This window comes from Harpia harpyja, assembly GCF_026419915.1.
Source record: "Harpia harpyja isolate bHarHar1 chromosome W unlocalized genomic scaffold, bHarHar1 primary haplotype SUPER_W_unloc_3, whole genome shotgun sequence".
Classification (NCBI taxonomy): Eukaryota; Metazoa; Chordata; class Aves; order Accipitriformes; family Accipitridae; genus Harpia; species Harpia harpyja.
This window is the reverse complement of record NW_026293185.1, coordinates 74,763-85,988: the sequence shown is the minus strand read 5'-3', so window position 1 is coordinate 85,988 and position 11,226 is coordinate 74,763. Positions and strand designations below refer to the sequence as shown.

Below are 11,226 nucleotides of genomic sequence, written 5' to 3'. Positions count from 1 at the left end.
CACTACACATTTGGCATTTGGGGGTATCACAGAGAGAGAGTCAATTATTGCCTTTCCTCCCAGTAACAACAGCAACAGAAAAAAGAAACCCTCCTCGCTTCCACGTCTCTTCTTTGCAGGCTAGAGAGTTCCAGCAGCGACTACCTATTTTACCCAACCTACAAGGCAACTTTTGAACGATTTTCAAAGCTGGCCCAAAAACCACATCATAAATAATCATCAGTGTAAAGAAAGACCAGAGGTCCCTGCACTACTAGAGATATGCAGGAACACTTATTTACTAGAACCCTTCGTAAAAACAAAATGTTTGTGATGGCATCTGAACTACAAATTTCTTTTTAGGCAGAAAGACCTAGTGAATGGGAATATCCTGCAACACTTTGATTGCTTGTTAGCACTTGCCTGGTTTCATGACTATGCTAATTATTTTATGAATATGTATGTATAACTTGCATATAAATTGTGTAACTGACTTGACGCGGTGCGCATATTAGGAGGAGCAAATTATCAGGTATTTATTTTGCTGTTGGTGCCAAGGCCACAGTTGTGCGAGGCATTACACAAGCAGATGAAATCCTTGCCCAAAAGAGATTGCAAACCACCTGTGTCTTAACACACTCACTGCATTTCAAGCCTTCCACCTGTGACAACATCCTCTCAGGGGGCACACTTGCCTGCTCTAATCAAACACTCACTCAGCAGAGGTAATACTGAACTGATACAAAAACTGGGCCCAACCTCTACATTCATGGCTGGGATACAAGACTCCTATCACAGAGCTCACTCTTCAGTCCCACCTGAGGTATGTACCTTAAATTGCATTTCCCACTGGTCAAATACTCTTCCTCAGAGCTCTCTTTAAACTGAGGGCTCGCGGTAAGGGAGAGAAGAGAGTTCCTTACCTCTTGTGCAGTCAGGGCATGTTCCCCTGCTAAAAGCAGCATACTCAGGCCTCCCATTTGTGTCGGATCTGTTAAAAGAGTAAAACCAAGCCTAAGGAAAACTTTAGGTTCTTCTGCAGAGGTTTAACTAGAATCTTGGCAACTTTATTTGGGACATGAAAGGTATTTGCACTACAGTACCATGTGCAGTAAAGGAAACCGGTCTTGCTGTTTGATTCCAACACTGCATCCTCCAACAAAAAGAGGCTGCTATGTTTGAGGAACGTGGATGGAAACTTCACCTGCCATCCCAATGTTACGCTGTGGCATTTTGTCACTTTTTGTCACTTTCCTCGGGCTTGGTAAATCTTTTGCAGAGTCTGAAGCAAAGGCCCATAGCTTTTTCCTGTTTGTATCAGTGGATGTCTGGGATTTCACAGGTCGGTTTGTTGTGGGGCACCACCTGTACCCTGGATTTGCCTTCATAAATGCGTCCTTGTACTAGAAAAGGAAAGGAAAATTGCCAGTCATGGCATTATACTATCCACAAGGCAATAGAGTGCACTGCTTGTAAGGGGATTTAACACAGTAAGTAATCCTTAAATATCCTGATTTTTTAACAGTTTAGTCACGTGCTTAGAGTCTGACTGCCAAAACAATCTAACAAGAAGAACTATTAAGACAAGAAGAGCTGTATTTAAAAGAGCGGGGTTTCTCTTTCCTCTCCTGAGGGTTTACCACCCAGAGCAGGCTGAAGTTCTGATCCTGCATACTGCTCCCCAGTGCTTGTATGCTCACTCTGGGAAAGAAAGACAGCTATTCCAATTCTTTTGCAGGTACAATCTTTGTTTACTTTCTAGTTTGAATGAAATGAAAACAGGTGTTTAGCAATAAATGCAACATGATGCTCCTTACCTTGCACTCCTTTTTCTCTAATAGATCTGTATCTTAGAATATTTGAGTATATTCTTTCCCAAACCAGGCACTGAAAATAAACCACTACCAGTATCGCCTCACTTTCAGGAACTTCTGATACATCATCCCAGTGGTCCTCCCAAAAGGTACCAGGCTGCATGAAATAAAGTGGGAACACTTAAAACTGTCTTTGGCCTGGAGCACACGGCACACATCTCAGTTGTTTGCTATATTCTTGCTATGAGGCAGCAAAATGAACAAAGCCAGGCTCCACACAGGGGGGTAGTGGGAAAAGGTCTGGATCCCACACAGTTTGTGCGGTAGGGGGAAGGATGGGAACCTATTTTATTCTCAAGATGCAACAGTGATGCTTTCTAAATACCTTGCTGACCAGACCAAAACAAGATGTTTGAACATTAACAGCAATAAAAAGAGCACATTTCAGTATTTTAAATGTGTTGCTGTGCAAGGTGGAGAATGGACCAACCAGAGGAACATGCCACATTGTCCTGGTTTCAGCTGGGGTAGAGTTAATTGTCTTCCTAGTAGCTGGTATGGTGCTATGTTTTGAGTTCAGTGTGCGAAGAATGCTGATAACACTGATGTTTTCAGCTGTTGCTAAGTAGTGTTTAGTCTAAAGTCAAGGATTTTTCAGCTTCTCATGCCCAGCCAGCGAGAAAGCCGGAGGGGCACAAGCAGCTGGTACAGGACACAGCCAGGGCAGCTGACCCAAACTGGCCAACGGGGTATTCCATACCATGCAACACCACATCTAGTATAGAAACTGGGGGGAGTGGAGGCGGGGGATCGCCGCTCGGGGACTAGCTGGGTGTCGGTCAGCGGGTGGTGAGCAATTGCACTGCGCATCGTTTGTACATTCCAATCCTTTCATTATTGCTGTTGTCATTTTATTAGTGTTATCATTATCAGTATTAGTTTCTTCTTTTCTGTTCTATTAAACCGTTCTTATCTCAACCCACGAGTTTTACTTCTTTTCCCGATTTTCTCCCCCATCCCACCGGGGGGGGGGGGGGGGGGGAGTGAGTGAGCGGCTGTGTGGTGCTTAGTTGCTGGCTGGGGTTAAACCACGACACACATGTTCCAGCTGCAGATGTTTGCCTAACAACTGACAGGGGAGCACAGCACTGGCTGCTGTGGGAGTCCTTGCATTGGCAAAGACGCATGCACGATCCTAACCAGGAGACTACTGCATATTGTGGTTAACAGGAGAAGAGGTAACGGGAGAAGGCACGGCCCTGGCGCTGTGCAATGCTGCAAATAGAGCTTTGTCTTCAAGCCTGGGTTGTGCTGCATATATCCCTTGTTCACAGGATAACCTCAGGCAGCTAATTGTAACAAAGGAGCCTGTAGACAGCTCCTGCTCCTGGCAATTACACGTCCTTGTCTCTATCACAAAGTGAAGCAACAGGTTCTCAAGTGAACATCCTTTTGTTTGACAGCAGAAATGATGAATGGTATTATTTTGTTCTAAGAAAATCCTGGAAGAGCTCAAAAGATCAAGTTGCCATTGGAACCTCTCCACAGGGGGGAACTGCACCACGTGCCGTGGCCTGATTGGAGGTCCCTCTGACCACACCACTTGGGGTTCCCAGCATCTGAAGGACATAAGATTATCTAAACCATTCTCTTCTTCCTTCTGGTGTTAGCTTCAATAAATGGAATTCTAATCAATACATTACATAGTCTGAGGGCCTTTCTTACAGGGATCACAAAGAAAACTATGTCCAGTGCACTACTGTTTCAAACCCCAAAGAAGGCTTCCCAGTGTACTGTTTAGGGCTTAGAGTTTATTATCTAAGGATTTAGACCTTTCCATTTAACGGGAAGTCATCCAGCCTGAGCCCCAAAGTGATAAACCGTAAACATTGGAACCCAAATGGTCATTGGGGATTTGAAGTTTATGGATGAGGTTAGATTTGAAATCCCGTGCCCTGATCAGTAAATGAGGAAACTGCAAACCCTGACTGGTAAATAACAAGCCCCACAAAATCAAGTAATAAACCATGGCTCCTGAGTGAGAAACCCTCAAGAACAAACTCTAAACTATAAACTGGAACTGAAAAATCCTGAACCTTCAGTTTTTAACACAGTTGAAAACACATTGAAGAGCATCCATCTACGGATCCAAAGCTACAGCACTAATTCAGTACTGAGGCACGATCAACACCCACTGCAAGGTCCTGGGCTCCCTTTCCCACCAGATCTGTCTGCGTTCCTCATCCTTAACCACACAGGGGTCTTATTCTCTCCCTGATCCCCTGGGAGCCTACCCAGTGCTCCGCTCCCTGACCTGGACCCACCTCTAGCACATACCCATGCCTCCATCTTGGTGTTCTGATTTTGGCCAGCACTTGAGCTTACCAACTTCCTGGCACCCTGTCTCAAAGCCATTCATCCCTACGCTGGTCCCCTGCCCTGGTGAGCAAGGTCAGACTTTTTTCTTCTGCTCAGAAGAAATGACTGTCCAGCGTTACATGGCCAACTCATCTGTGAAGAACACACACATGCAAGGCACGTCCCAAGACACCAGAGCACTTGGAACAAAAAGTGGCCTCATCGTGCCAAATTGTGTCAGCATTAGAACCTTACTGCCTCACCTTTCTCTGCACTCCTATAGCAGCATTAGGTGGCTCAGTAGAGGTTCTTTTTGTACACACTGAAAGTTTCTGGCCCTCGCTTTCCCTTTGCAGCCAATTCACAGGTTGAACAGCACTGGGGATCTGTGCTTGCCTCAGCACTGAAACGTCTTGTTATTCACATTCTCTGCACAGCCTATTTCCAAAATTGAAAACGTCCAGCTAGGTCTCCCACAAGGAAGGTTCCAGACAAGAGAAGGCAAGAGGGGCTTAGGAGGAAGAGGTACCACAAGACAAAGGTCAGCAAGAGGAGGAGGAGGAGGCAACAGTGGGGGAAACAAGTGGAGGCACTAGGAGGCCACAGCAGGACACAGGAGGTAAAGGAGGAGGAGGCAAAAGGAGGTAGCAGGAAAAGGAGGAGGAGGAGGCAACAAGAGGCAACAGAAAGCGAAAAAGGAGGAGACCACAGGATGCCAGATGGGGTAACAGGAGGCAGGCGGAGGATGAGGCAATAGAGAGCCACAGGAGAAGGAAAAAAGAGGAGGCAAGAGGAGGACATAGTAGGACACAAGAGACAAAAGAAGGAGGAGGCAACAGGAGGCAAGAAAAAGAGAGAAAGGAGGAGACAATAGGATGCAACACTAACAAAGAGAGGAGTAGGCAACAGGATGCTCTAGGTGGCAACAGGAGGAGGAGGAGGCAACAGGAAGCAACAGTGGGAGGGGGAATAGTGGAGGCAAGAGGAGGACACAGCAGGACACAGGACGTAGAGGAGGAGGAGGCAACAAGAATCAATAGGAGAAGGAGGAGGAGGCAACAGGATGCCACAGGAAGCAACAGGAGGCAATAGAAGTAAGAAAAAGATGAGGCAACAAGGGACACAGGAGGACACCAGACGTAAACCAGGAGGAGGTAAAAGGAAGCAAAAGAGGAGAAGGCAATGGTATGCCATAAGCTGCATGAAGAGGAAACAGGATAAAACAGGTAATGGAGGAGGAGAAAGAGGTGGAGGAGGATGAGGAGGATGTAGGAATCAGTGGAGGCAACAGGAGAAATAGGAAGCAATGTGAGGAGGGGGGAGGCGACTGGAGGCAACAGCAGGCAACAGGAAAAGGCGTCTTCCTCCTTCTCGGGACTCCTCTTGCCTTTTATTGCCTCCTCCTCCACTTGCTTCAGTCTTCTGCTCTTGTCTCCTGCTGCCTCCTCTTTCCTTCTCCTTCTCCTCTTCCTCCTCCTTTGGCCTCCTTTTGCCTCATCATCCTCTTGCCTCCTCTTACCTCCTCTTGCCTCTTCCTCCTCCTCCTGTTTACTCTCTTCGCCTCCTAGTGCCGAATCTGGCTCATGTTGCCTCCTGTTGCATTGTTCCCCATTTGTTTCTCCTCCCCCTCCTCTTTCTTCCTCTTGCCTCTTGTTGCCTCCTCTTGCCTCCTCCTCCACCTCCTGCCATTGGTTCCTCTTGCCTCCCGTTCATTCCTCCACCTCACCCTGCTCTTGCCTCCCCCTCTTCTTCCTCGTATTATTGCCTCCTGTTGCATCTTGCTGCCTCCTGTTGCATCCTCCTCCTCCTCTTGCCTCCTGTCTCCACGTCCTCTTGCCTTCTGCCGCCTTTCCTTGCCTGCTCTTCCCTCATTCTCCTGGGACCTCCTCTTGCCTCCTGGAGCAGAAGGGAACATGAGGGGGAGGCCGAGGACAAAACAGGTAGCAAGAGGAGGCAAGAGGAGAAAAGAGGAAGAGGGGAAGGAGGAGGAGGACACACCAAGGGTCAAAAGAAGGCAGCCAAAGGAGAAGGAGGAGGAGGAAGCAAGAGGACACAAGAGGAGGATGAGGAAGTGAAGGCAACAGGAGGCAGCAGAAGGCAACAGTTGAGAAGAGGAGGCCTACGAGATGGAGAAAAAGACAGAGGAAATAGGAGGCAAGAGAAGGCAAGAGGGGCTTAGGAGGAAGAGGTACCGGGAGACAAAGGTCAGCAAGAGGAGAAGGAGGAGGCAACAGTGGGGGGAAATATGTGGAGGCAAGAGGAGGCCACAGCACGACACAGGAGGTAAAGGAGGAGGAGGCAACAGGAGGCAGCAGGAAAGGAGGAGGAGGCAACAGAGAGAGAAAAAGGAGGGGACAACACGATGCCAGATGAAGGAAGAGGAGGCAAGCGGAGGAGGAGGCAATAGGAGGCCACGGGAGAAGGAAAAAAGCAGAGGGAAGAACAGGACAGAGTAGGACATGGGGCTGCCAAGGGAAGGTGAGGGCCACCAACAGCTTTCAGTCCTGGCACCTTGCATGTGGGAGACCGAGGTGGTGGGTGTCCATTTTGGACCCGGGCTCTGGCTGGGCTGAGGGAGTAGATGAGGGTGATGGTTAGGTGGTAGAGCGAGCGCAGAGCCCCTTCCCCCTCCGCTGCCTCCCTGTGACAGAGTAAGGCTTCCCACGCGCTGCTGGTTAAGACACAGAAAGGCTTTCCCTGTGCTGACTCATCACGACACAGAAAAGCTTCCCCTCTCCTACCTCGGTACGTCACAGGAACCCTTACCCTGTGTTGCCTCAGTAGGACACAGAAAGGCTGTCCCTGCACTGGGGCTGGAAAACACAGAAATGCTTCTGCCACGCTGCCTCGGTGTGACACAGAAAGGCTTCCCCCACAATGATTCGGCTGTCTTGGAGAGGTCCAGAGGAGCCACTGGGCATGGACCTACTTCTAACATTGACAAAATGTCTCAGGTAGCTACCCTGGAGGTGTCTGGGGCTGCTACTTGGCACTTCACTTGTCTCTCGAGGAAGTCTAAAAACTCTTTGAGAAGTCCCGGGGAGATACAGGGCACGGATATGCCTCCAACTTAAACAACGCTCCTCGGGTGGCTACCTTAGAAGAGTCTGGGGCTGCTACCTGGAAGCACACCTGTCTCCAGAAGAAACCAAAATGCTCCTGGAGTTGCCTGGGAGGAGCACTGGGCAGCCAGAAGGCATGGACCTGCCTCTAACGTGGACAAAATGCCTTGGGCAACAACCTTGGAGGAGTCTAGAGCTGCTACCTGGGAATTCCTCCTCCACAAGAGGCCAAGACACCCCTGGAGATAACTGGAAGGAGTAATGGGGAGCTACTAGGCATGCACTTGAGTCCTACATGAAGAAACCTTGTCAGGCTGAAAGGAAGCTGCTGAATCTTGGATCATGTAATTAAGTTTCTCTTAATCACCCCCAAGACCCCTTGACCTATGTATTAACACTAATCAATAACCTACTGTTTAAAAGTAGATTGTTTAGATTATACTTTAATGAAAAAAGTAATTAGGTTTTGTAATTGATCAAAAAACTGTGTAGAAGTTATACAATGAATAATTATGTTATGATATGGGGAACCAAAACCCACAGATGTGCAAACAGATAAGTCAACCATAAGCAGAACAAAGAGAAGTAAAACCTTCATGTAAGCAATAATGACTAATGCATGCATCGGGAGCTGCCAACAAGAAAACTTCAACTAAAGGACAAAGGATGAAGAAGATGATACGACCACTAGATGAAGTCAAGGACCACCAGAGAGGCTGCGATGTTTAAATGGGACACTAGATGGCAGCAAAGTCCACGAAATGAAAGACTGTAACATGATGACATCATTTTTTTAGAATAGGCAGGTTTATGTAAAAGATTGCCAGGAAGATAACGTGGCTATGTAACAACTTTGTACATATAACTTGTTTGAAACCATCGTTTCGTTGGAGCACTTGTGGTGGACCAATCCCCAGCGCTGCCCAGCGCTGCTAATAAAGAATACCTGCTTAACAGTATCATCAAAGTGCTGTTAAGTTACATTTCTTGGTTTCAGGCCACTACCAAGGAGGAGTCTGCAGCTGCTACCCAGGAAACCCCCAGCTGTGCTCCAAGTGTTCTCCTGGCACAGGCGCAACTCTGGGTGTGCTTGGTGCGTACCATGCCTCCTGAAGGAGAACAGCAACACTCAAAGTTCCTCCTGGGCAGCGTCCTGCTGGGAAGAGCAGATTTCAAGGCAGGCTGGCAGCAGACCCTGAGGCTGTGCCAGGGCTGGCCACATCTGGCTCCTTCCAGCAGGATTTAGGAAATCCTCTTCCCAGCTGTGAGTGCCAAGCCAGGGGCAGAAACAGCCCCCACCTTCGAGGGCCCAGCTGGCCTCTGACCCCAAACTATTCAGACTTCCACACAGGCTCTCCCTCTAACTCAATTCTCTTCAGCTTTGAGAAAAGAAAGCATATACTTCCAGATTAAGTAGTCAAAGACTGTCAGAGGGCGATTTTGGCTTCAATTCCAGAACAAAAGAATTTCCACTACAGAACCTCAGCCACCACCTCCTTGATCATCTTGTCAGTGACCAACAAACACCATGCTGGAAAAAATCTAATGGCTAATAAAAAGTATCCTCTCCCTCCCAAATCTTTCCTTCTCTTATACCCTCAGACTAGCGCAGTAATAATCATACAATTATTCTGTAATTACCACCAATCTGAAACCCCTCTAAAGCATCGTTCACTGTTGATAAGGGAGAACCATCACTAACCATGCACCTACCCTTTAGTCCTTTTGCAGCAAGGCCTCTGTGACCAAGCACGTCTACATGGATATCTCTGCCTGACAGGAGATGACCGGCCAGAAAACAAAAATCTTAGGTCGTCTTGGCTCTAGTGAAAGCAAAGTATTTAGAATAATGATACAAACAATTTTAAGATGATGCAGGATCGCGGAAAAGGCAGAAGAGGTGATGTGTCGCACCCACCTCTAACTTCAGAGGAAGTTTCAAGGGGTTTTCTTTTTTTTTTTTTTTTTTAATCATAGCCCAGCACAAGCAAAAAAGCACACACCTGCTGCTTAAGGAGAATGGAAAACCACAAGAGTAAGACTATCGAGTCTGGGTAATTACTCTTCTTTCCAGGACACATTGGTCTTTTTTTTTTTTTATTTTTTTATATCTCAGTGGAGAGCTTTAATGGAAAATCACTGAGTTCTGATATGGGAATAGCAAAACGTCCTCTGTAAATCTTGGAAAAGAACAGTACATTGAAGGAAAACTGTTCATATAAACTGTTAATGACACGTTTCCGCTGTCAAAGATTCTAACGCTTTTGAGCATCTTTGCCATCCTCATCTTCCTTCCCTCCACTTTCTTCTGATCGCACTATAGCTACCGTACCTCAGCATAACATTAAACTGTTCAAGGACTCTTGCAAATCGTATAAAATCCAAAATACCACACACAGATGCCTACAGGTTTTGCTATTACCATCACGTTAACGACACAATTGGTCCTGCCAAACCTACTGTCGTGGTTTCAGCCCAGCCGGTAACAAAGGACCACGCAGCCGCTAGCTCACTCCTCCCGCCCCCCTCCGGTGGGATAGGGAGGAGACGGAGGAGAGAAAAGAAAAAAAACCTGGAACCTCGAGGGTTGAGATAAGGGCAGTTTACTGGGACAACACAAAAGAAAAGTTACAACAACAACAACGGTACTAATGAAAGAATATACAAAAAGAGTGATGCACAGTGCAACTGCTCACCACCCGGAACCCGATGCTCCGCCACTGAAAGTCCCGAGCCCTCCACCCGCCCCGCTCCCCATTTATATACTGAGCATGATGTCACATGCTATGGAATAGCTCCTTGGCTAGTTGAGGTCGGCTGCCCCGGCTATGCCCCCCCCACCTCCCAGGTTCCTGTAAAAATTAACTCTATGCCAGCTGAACCCAGGACATTATCCACCCCTTATTCTATACCATCTACATCATGCCCAGATCTTACATTTTCCAATCAACTACTATCACTTTCCTTGTCTTATATATATATATGTATATGGACACCTCCCCCCCCCCCCCCACACACACACAAATAGTATTCCCTTAGTCGATGGGCTATCCCTCCAATGTGTCCATCAATTTTATTTAGTCCATGACTTTGGGGCTCCATCTGTTGTAACAGTTCTTCAGGATAAGAGAGATGGTGTGAGGTGTTAGGTTGTTGTATGCTGCCTCTGGAACTTGTGGCTGGTACATTTGGTGCAACCCACACCCTTGGCCTGCAGGTCGAAGAGGCTGATCTTGAGGAAATTGCTGGGCACCAGTTCAAGTTCTATCACTGTTGTACTTGGCTCAGTTTCAAAGTCCATCCTTCAGTCATTTGGGTAATTCTTACAGTAATACCCTTGATATGGCATATAGACACTAGAGATACAATGACATACATTGGCAGGTTATTTAGCAGTTAAATATCACACAGCCTAATTCACTGGCTATTCTCTCCCAAAATCAAATCTCCCTGAGGTACACATCGAACTTCCCCATCCTTCTGCATCACCCACCAGGTGTACCCAGGTCCCTGAGCAAAAACAACCCCTTGGATGGGTTTGTCTCTGCTTGAGGGGGGACTAACCCAGACTGCCTTTCCTAACATACTTCTCATGCGCACTACAGGGACTTTATCCCCTTCTACAGTATGTGGAAGTCTTGGTTGGGCAGGGCCAGCCCGATTGGCAGATCCTCTAGTATTAACTAACCAGGTGGCTTTTGTTAAATGTGTATCCCAATGTTTGAAAGTTCCACCCCCCATTGCTCTCAATGTAGTTTTCAGCAGTCCATTGTATCGTTTGATTTTTCCGGAGGCTGGTGCGTGATAAGGGATGTGATATACCCACTCAATGCCATGCTCTTTGGCCCAGGCGTCTATGAGGTTGTTTCGGAAGTGAGTCCCGTTGTCCGACTCGATTCTTTCTGGGGTGCCGTGTCGCCATAAAACTTTCTCTTCAAGGCCCAGGATAGTGTTCTGGGCAGTGGCGTGGGACACAGGATACGTTTCCAGCCGTCCAGTGGTTGCTTCCACCA

At 47.5% G+C, this 11,226-nt stretch overlaps 1 long non-coding RNA gene across 1 annotated transcript; it reads right to left on the bottom strand.

Moving 5' to 3' along the window:
• Positions 1–495: 495 nt before the first annotated feature.
• Positions 496–1,378, bottom strand: LOC128138150 (uncharacterized). Its single transcript, XR_008233965.1, has 2 exons — positions 1,184–1,378; positions 496–970 (listed from the first exon to the last, which is right to left on the bottom strand). It is a non-coding gene; the product is annotated as an uncharacterized LOC128138150 (long non-coding RNA).
• Between the last annotated feature and the right edge of the window lie 9,848 nt (positions 1,379–11,226).